Source organism: Pelophylax lessonae, assembly GCF_965119305.1.
Source record: "Pelophylax lessonae genome assembly, chromosome: 7".
Lineage (NCBI taxonomy): Eukaryota > Metazoa > Chordata > Amphibia > Anura > Ranidae > Pelophylax > Pelophylax lessonae.
Genome location: NC_138774.1, coordinates 125,881,948 through 125,891,842, shown reverse-complemented (window position 1 = coordinate 125,891,842; position 9,895 = coordinate 125,881,948).

Below are 9,895 nucleotides of genomic sequence, written 5' to 3'. Positions count from 1 at the left end.
GCCTGTCAAAGTGCTCTGGTTCTCAATGGGTGTCACCGAAAAGCTGGGGTTTCACTGCACTGACTGCTGGAATAGTCTCCACTCAAATACAGTTCCAAATCACATGGAGTCATCATCCACATGGTGCGGATGAGGCTGCGGGGGTCGTCATACCAACACGTTTCGACCATCTTACGTGCGAGCTTTCTCAGGGCGGAGTAGAGTAAACTGGCACTTGTCTGCAAAAATCTAATCTCTGAATCAAAACATGTACCCACATCCAGCTACCATCAAATATCCATTGCAAATATTAGGTGATCCATAGATTGTCAGATCACATAGACATCTTCAAGATCAGCTTGACCTTGCAGTGATCTCTAAGCTGGATGTTGTCACTTTTGCCCTCTTTACATTTATATATTTCTTTCAATTTTAGGTCTGTTGCTTCTTTAAAATAATCTGAAGTATTGCTCCCTGCAATAGAAGACTGTGAATATTCACCTTTATGCCAGGCAGTAAAGCCCCGTACACACGTACCGAATGTCGGCCATAAAGATTCGGCCGACGACCGATCGGCCGATTGTAGGCTTGTTAGTATGATGCTTCCGACAGCCGACAGCGCATTTTCGGCCGAACAGAATCTGTCGTGCAAGCATTAAAATTTTTGTTGGCCAACACCAGAACGGCCGATTGTTCGCCAGTCAGTACAGATTTCGGCCAACAGACAGCAGATTAGCAAGACTGGGCATGCTCAGAAAAGAAAAAAGACCAGGAAAGTTAACCATCACATGATATCACTTCTGCAGTCGGCTGTTGTTGGCCGACAAAATTCGTGTGCAGCCTTTTGCACTTTTCAACAGACAAGACAGCCCTTGGACAAAAGACGGCCGATCGTTCGGCCGACGAGCGGTACGTGTGTACGGGGCTTTAGTTCAACTCCATCATCGTCAATTGCTAAAGTATCCATCGAAGCAGTGTTTAAATACCTGTATCCTCATCATGTGCTTTTTTTCCTCCCACCAACCCCTACGTCACTACAGGGAACACAAGTAATGTAAGGGCTGGGAGGAGAAACCATTGACCTCAGCAGGTAACACACCAAAAAGAGTCACATACTAAAAACATGCTTTAGTAACGAAAGCTAGAGTAGTTTGGACTCCCCACCAATCAAAGAGGTAAGTATTCAATGTCTTTTATTGCAGGTAGCAATATTTCAGATTAGTTTGGTGAAGCCAAAGTAATTTTAATTTTTTTTGTTGTGGCATTTTTACATACTACATCAGTCCGTGGGCTCCCAACCATCACACCTATGTATAAATATACTATATATAGTATGCCCAATTGAAATACTGTCACAATTAGATCAAGAAAAATAAATAATGATTAAAAGATTTATATTGCTCTCTTCTGATCTAATAGCTAAATTCTAGCTTTATGGTTTTTTTTTTTTTTTTTTTTAAAAACTGCCAGTCCTATTGTTACATAGTCAAAATAAAGTTTCACTTGCAAAGTAAATGGGACATAATTAGAAGGAATACACAGCAGACAAGACGGAGCTTTTTTTTTTTTTTTTTTTACAAATGCACATCATGAAGCTGACTACAGCTTGTTTATACTGGGCTCATGGGAACGACAGAGTAGGAGTTTTGCATAATCTGTTTATTTTCCAGCTGCTCAGAGTAGCAATGCGCAGAGATAAAGTGGCTCCTTTTACACTTCTCTTCTGCTGTTGCACTTCACACCTAGGTGCTGATACTCGAATGGCATTCCAATAAAAGGTCACCAAGTACACAATTACCAGCAAAACAGATTAGTACTCCCCACCATCAAACGTAAATGTTGGTATTCCCATGCTAACAGGATGTCTGCACAATGCAATCTGAATAAGAGCTTTGCAACACTGCTGATTTCTCGGTCATACTCCTGTCTGATTAATTGCGATTTTTATAACAAAATAAACAGGGAATTGCAATAACAAAAGCAACTTTGTGACCCACATTCAAAGTAACTTATCAGTTGCTATAGGTAAAAAGCCCAAGATCAGATATTAGACAGGACATGATCATTGGTCAAAGTATAACAGAAACAACCACAGCAGCAAAAAATGTCATAAAGTAGAATATAAGGCCAAATATTAATAATTGCAGCACTTAGCAGTGACAGTTGGATAATAGTAAAAGCTGACTATTCAGGTAACCTGTGGACGCTAGCTTTAAAAAAATAAATTGTCCATGTTGGTTGGGAATTTTTTCTCAACTTCACCTTGCTCACTAATTGAACATAGCATAAGGTTACTGCAAGGAGTATTGGGTTCAAAATTGCTATTAGAGGTCCCTGTATTTTGATAATACGTGTTTGACCTAACCTAAAAATGCATATAGAAAGGTGTTCTGTGCAGCGTTCAGACGAAGCTACGCCATTTAGAAGCGAAACGCGTTGACGTCATCATCACCGCTGGCACGCCCGCCAGTGTCTCTGACGCGGACAACGGAGCAAACGAGCTGAAGCAAAAGGTCGGGGATCGGCGACCACAACAAACAAGCAGCGGAGGGTAGGAAACAGAATGAGCGGTTATAGAGTGGAGGTCAGGTAAGTGAGAGACAGCACTGGAGCATATCGGAGGAAGGGGTGAAGTATCAGCCATACGGCTGACAGAGTGGGGAGAAGGCAATAGCGGTGTACTGAAGGAGTTACATCAAAGTAGCTAACACCTATCCGCCCTACAAAACACACTCTGCATAGTCCCCAAAAAAGATATGCTGAATTCCTGATTATCAACAAACACCCCTGACACTCCTCTATACACCCGCAATAAGAAATGAAGGGAACCATACTTGACAATATACCCCAAGAAATCCCTATTTACCCTACCTACATACCGCTGTAAAAGTAAGTGTCCAATCAGCATCTAGAAAAAGGAAAAGGGAGGAATAAAAGGGAAAGCAACGGTAATTACCACCGGAGTTAAAAGTAATTGTACAGACTCCGGACTGCGCACCTGTACCCCCGAATTACTTTCCAATGATGCTAACCGGAAAACAGCCATCCCATTAGACCTGTCTTCCAAACCCCAATTTTTTCAGAACACTTTATTTTAGAAGGTTTTTGAACTATATCCCGTCTGTCCTCAGACACACATCACAGGAAGATACACTAACGGTATTTTACCAGAAACAGTGAGAATTAACCCTGTGAATAAATCATTATGCCCCGGCCGGTACTGTGTTAAATGTCTATTGTTTTATGTTGTATGTCTTGTTCCTCATTAATATACTGGTACATTAAGAATTGTATATCTGTACGGTTATGATAAACACTAAATCTTTCATTAATAAATCTGCTATTATTTAAACTCATTACTGGAGTCCCTAAATTTGTTGTGACCATTTAACCGTCTATAGTTCTGAACGCTGCACAGAACACCTTTCACTAATTGAACATAAACATGGCAGAGGTACAATGCTCTATTCTTTTAGTAAATCAACCCCATTTTCATAATACGCAACAGATCGGCAGCTATTTGAAACATCTGTTCTCAACAAATTAGCCTGATCTGGCCAAATCTTGATCCAAGTGAACTGCTTTGCTTACCTCTACTCTTAAGCAAGTACTTCACAGTTAATTTAATTTCATGGAAAATCAAAGAATGTTGATTCAGATGCTAAAACAGTGTCAGACAGTGCAAATTGCATTATAAAACCTGTGTGTTTATGCTGAACACCACTGCAGGGTGCGGATTTGTCCAACATGGCCAGTGAAGATAAGCAGTGTTCACTCTCCCTCACCTCCTCTCCCTAAAATCTCTTACTTAGTAAAGAGGATGGGACCCCAGAAAAGAACCAATCTGTGGTCAGCAGAGGCACCCAGTGGTTAACACCTTTAACCATCCATTTACTGTGGCAGGCTGGCTCTCCTGCGCGAACCGACGTAGCCCTACATCGGTCGCCCGTGTGGTGCTAGGGGGGGCGAGCACGCGCCACTGGCGGCCGCCGGGCACCCGCGATCACTCCCCGCTGAGAGAGAAAGAAATTGTAATGTAAACACAGCTGATCGTTCTTCTCTCTGAAATGATCATAGAGCGCCTTTGATCCTTCTATATAGGATCACGGGTCTCTGTGGTCATTTCACAAGCCCCCCCCCCCACAGTTAGAAAACACTCCCCTAGGCTCACACTTAACCCTTTGATCACTTCTAGGTTAACCCCTTCCCTGCCATTGTCATTATTACAGTAACAGTACATATTTTTAGCACTGATTACTGTAGTAATGTCACTGGTCCCCCCAAAAGTGTCAAAAATGTCAGTTAGGGGTCCGATCTGTCAGTCGCTATGTTGCAGTCCCGCTAAAAATCGCAGATCGCCGCCATTACTAGTAAAAAAAAAAAAAGACAAATCTTTCCCATAGTTTGTAGATGCAATAACTTTTGCGCAAAACAATCAAAATATGGTTATTGCAATTTTATTTTTAATCAAAAATATGTAGCAGAATACAAATTGGCCTAAGAGGATGAAAACATTTGATTTTTTTTTTTTAAATTGTGTGAATGTTATATAGCAGAATGTGAAAAATATTGTTTTTTTTTTTTTCAGAAATCTCACTTTTTTTTGTTTATAGCGCAAAAAATAAAAATTGCATAGGTGATCAAATACCACCAAAAGAAAGCTCTATTTGTGGGGAAAAAAGGACATCAATTTTATTCAGTACAGCGTCGCACAACCACGCAGTTGGGGGCAAATCCTTCCGGTCCAGAAGTGGTTAAGGGGAAAATCCTTCAGGTCCAGAAGTGGTTAAAAAGGTGCTTCCATGTAGATTTGTTCAGGAAAGGTGATATTTATTGATCATAAAAACAGGGTGAAACACTATCAACATGTTTTGTGGCTTCTTAGTGGCCACTTTGTCGGGAAAAGGTGTACAATACACTTTAATTGGTGGGATCTGTGTGCATTCCTCAGCCCAGAGTATACTGTATTGATATTCACTTACCTATACACACAGTATGTGCTTTTACACAGGTAAACACTGAACATCCCAGTCACTGAATGATTTAAAAAATATAGCTTCTTGCCCAGATGGCAGAGTTGTTTAACTGACAACCAAGTAGAAATCAAGTAAGTATTTACTAATTATTTTCTGATCAGTGATACTATCTGAATGTGTTCAAATCACAGATTATACATTAAACTATGTAAAAAAATAAATAATAATAATTAATAATAATACTTAATAATAATAAATAAATAATAATAAATAATAAATACCTGAAAAAGTAAAAAGTACCTGAAATAAATAAAATAAAAATAAATATTTGGTTAATGTATACAATGTTACATAATATAATCATTTAAAGCTAAACTCTAGGCAAATAAAACAAAATTCTTTGCAGCGAGGCTGTGTTTGCACTGCAAGGTTTGAAACCTTATTTTGTCTAGGGGAAAAGATAAACAGTTTTAATTATCTGATCCTCTGCTCCCCTGGCATGTGGTGCTCTCCCATGATCTGGCAGTGGACTGTCCCTCGATGTCCTCATGTCCAGTGCAGAGCTAATGACCCTACTCTGGTCTTGATGATGTCAGGACTCTGTACCGGTGGAGCGTGGAGGTGCAGACGCTGTGAGCAGAGGATCAGGTAAGTAAAGTCTAGTACACATGGGCCAAATGCCGGGCGGTATTGACCAGTTCAATAGAAACCTTCCGACATTCAGCCCGTGTTTACTGCAGTCTGCCGAAGGGGCATAACCGCAAAAGGTCTGCTGATCAACTTCTGATCAGCTCTCTCAGCCAATGGGTGTTCTGGTGGGGGGGGGGGGGGATCCCCCTGTCAAAACATAATAGAACAGCAGGGGAGATCGCTGTACTAACGTTGGATAGTTAGTGCAGCAGCTCCTTCTGAGCTGTCAGTTTTTTTTTCATTTAGACCTGCTGGGTTGAATGGTAAAAAAAATTACTATTGTGTACTAGGCTAAAAGTGATACTAAAGTCTTGGTTTTCTTTTTTTGTTTAAAAATAACAAACATGTTATACTTACCTTCTACTTACCTTCTCTGTGCAGTTGGTTTTGCACAAAGCAGCCCTGGTCCTTCTCTTCTCAGGTCCCTCGCCAGCACTCCTGGCCCCTCCCTCCTGCTAAGTGCCCCCACAGCAAGCAGCTTGTTATGGGGGCACCGGAGCCGAGCTGAGCCGCTTCTCTGTGTGTCCATTCAGACACAGAGCCATGACCCTACCCCGCCCCCCTCTCTCTCCTCATTGGCTCACTGACTTTGATTGACATCAGCTTGAGCAAATGGCAACCGCTGCTGCCCCAGCCAATGACGATGGAGAGTCCTGGATGACCAAGGCTGTCATGCACATCAATGGATCAAGATGGGGCTCAGGTAAGTATTTGGGGGGCTCAGGGGGGCTGCTGCACACAGACATTTTTTTATTTTAATGCATTAGGATTAAAAACCTTCTGCCTTTAGATCTAATTTTTCCCTAGACATAAACAAACAATTACCTTTACAGTGCGGGCACAGTCTCACTGCAAGAGATCATTTTTTATTTGCCCGAAGTTAGGCTTTAAAGCACTACTCCAGCCTGTTTTGTTATTTACCAATAGCCTTCCTATGTAAAATTTAAAAAAAAATTGCCTAGCAGTATTCATCATCTTCATATTCCAACTATGCTCTACATTTCCTCCTCTGTGGTCCAGCAGCGGTTCTTTTCCAGATTGAATGATGCCCATTGAAGGTCCCAGCCTGGAGTTGTGTTTTAGTGAAAAAAAAAAAAACGATTTTCCCAAAGCTAAACTCCAGGTAAAAAACTAAATACAGGGTGAAATTAAATTATCTATTTGTTTTTTTCCTGGGATTTATTCAGCTTAGTGGTGACCTGTTATTTCTTTATTGCAGTTTAGCAATAGTTCTAGGTCACCTCCCAGCCCCTAGCCTATGATTGGAAAATGAAGGAGTAGCAGTGGACTGATGAGCGCCTCTTTTTGTCACTCTCTCCTCTCCTGCTATCAGCATGTTCCTTGTCAGCACATTAAAAACTACAACACACCTAACTCTTTACTAGTGCTACCCCTCCCTCTCCAAATCTGAGCTCGACTGTATGGGGTGACTACATGAGACTGATACTAAGCAAATTAGGTACTTTTACTAGCTGCTTTTAAAAATTCATTTTTTTGTAATGAATACATAAATATGGAGTGCACTGCTCCTAAGCCCTTTATTAAGTGTGGTAAAGGAGTCCTAAGTGACCTCCAAACGTTGCACTTTACTGCTGTGATGTGATCACTTATATAAATGTTTGGATATTATTTCAAAGATCTGCCGATTGTTACTTTGAATTCTGAAAGACTAGGTGATAAATGCTAGCAGAAGCTTCCTCCGAGGAGGAGGTCCGAGGCAGAGACTTTATATCTGAGTGATCTAAATGAAGAAAATTACTAGTTTGGATCCTCACAGAGTGCAGCCATTTTTCCCTTCATTTTGTGCAATATCTCTTTATTTATTTTTAATATCTGCCTGGAGCTAAGCTATAATTTATTTGAACGGCAAACTGTGTATAAATGTATGCACATCCACACCCTTTTCCAACATTTGTGTCCAACAATATTATAACCACTACAGCTTTAGAAGGTTTTACCCCCTTCATGACCAGGCCATTTTTTGCTATTCAGCACTGTGCTAATTTAACTGGCAATTGTGCAGTCATGCAATGCTGTACCCAGGGGCAGACTGGCATCTTTCAGCCCTTAGGGCAAGTACAAACCAGAAGCCCATGGTGCAGTGACTCACCCCCCTCCCTCTCCCCCTTCCTGACCCCCATTCCAGGCTGAAGCCCTTCCCCAGGTACTCTTTATTCAACAGCTGAATCCGGGGTCCCTTACAGGGAGCAGTTGAGGGGATCTGGGACAGCTCGGTTGGGGCTGGCCGGGGGGAGGAGAGTCTCAAGTGGGGCATGGCTCTGTCCTTGTCTTCATCCCGCATTCAGTAGGTCAGTGGCAGAGACTTTTTACTTCTCTTCACCAGGAATCCTTTAGGCATGTCTGTGGCAGAAGCTGTGCAGCCTTTTTACAGGAAATCAGAGAGGCCCAGAGGGCAATTGCCCCCCTGCCCCCTGGCCCAGTCCTCCCCTGGCAGTACCCAAACAAAATATGTATCTTTTTATTACCACAAATAGAGCTTTCTTTTGGTGGTATTTGATTACCACTGGGATTTTATTTTTTATTATATATAATAAATAAGGCAGAAAATTAAAAAAAAAAAATTATATTTTGTACTTTATGATATAAAACATATAAAAAAAATATTTTTTATTGATTAATTTACTTGAAAGTTAGAGCATGTACAAATGATGGTATGTACAGTATACTGGAATTTTTGTTCATTTTTTTTTTTATACTAGTAATGTCGGTGATCAGCGACTTATAAAGGGACTATGGTATTGCCGTGAGCAATCTGACAATAACTGATGCTGAGGGGGAACTGACTAACTGACACTGATAACCCCAGTGACACTAATACAGAGATCAGTACCTATAATATACACTCTCACTGTACTATTGATGCTGGCTGGGAACATTTAGGGAAAATCAAGAGGTTAACTGTGCGCCTATCAATGTTTATTGTGTGTGCTGTTGTACTAAGCAATGTGCTGTTTTTTACTCCCTGCTTTGCAGGGAGAAACCCCCCCCCCCAAAAAAAAAAAAAACAACAACACATTGTTGCTGTCTGAAGAGCGCCCTGTATTCTTTACCAACCTAGGGCTCTCTTCTGCCATTAAATAATAATATCAATCATATAAACTTAAATATATATATAAAGTCCATTAGTGTAACATAAAAAGTGACTGTGAAGTTCCTCCGTGACTCCAAAATCCAATGTGGTGCTGTGCACACTGGACCACACCTCCTCGACACTACCCACCACCGACTATTATTCTCATTTTTTCACATTTCAGTGAGAAATCCTATAGCTGCGGTTAATGATTTATGATTAATTTATGACATAATTTCTGACACATACTTTACACCGTCCCGCTGGGAGAAGACAGTGAATTTTGCTAGCTGCTAGCAATAATCGCAGGTAAAATCCTTCAGACTTATTGTACCCAACTTAAACGATTGATCAATCAGCTTGGAACATTCAGCCTGCCCATACATGCTTCAAATCTTGGCTGTTTCCTGCTGAACTGGCTGAGATTTGAACTGTGTATATGGCCTGCCTCAGTGATTCTGCACAGCTGAGCCTCCCTGTAGCAGTAAAGCTACAGGAGACGGTCGGCAAGTGAATAAAATAAATGGCTATCAGTAAAGCATGGTGGAAGATCTCTGGCGGTTTACGTATACACATTGCATAGCAAAACTATGCATATGTCTTTCAGATTTGTGGGACTTTTTATGTTAACTGTGAGATACATTGGTTAGGAGCATATTAATATCATATTAATGACCATGTATTAACCACTTGTGGACCACTCACCACACATTTACTGTGGTAGGGCAGCCGCTCTGTGCCAGAGCACCTACCTAGTATGTGATCTGACACTTCTTAGCCACTTTATGTGCCAGTGACCCACTCCCGCTGTGATTATACCAGCGGCGGGTACTGCGGACTCGATGTCTGATGACACCCTCTGATTAAACAGGACACAGGCAGAATGACAATCTTCTCCAATCCCAGTTGACGCCTTCTGAGGGGAAACGCATTGGGTGGAGCAGCCGCATCGTCACTTCACACGGTCAACACTGCAAGCGGCCGTGCACACCTTTCTATGCTGATTCATGCCGTTAGTTTGTCTTCACCCATGTAAGTGCATCTTAATTGTATACTAAAAAGTGTTTTAAGGTAATGCACTATCAGTTATTTCTTTAATCTGTATGGGAATACTGGATTATCACACATGAGAAATTCCCAGATCCATGGATGGCCGATA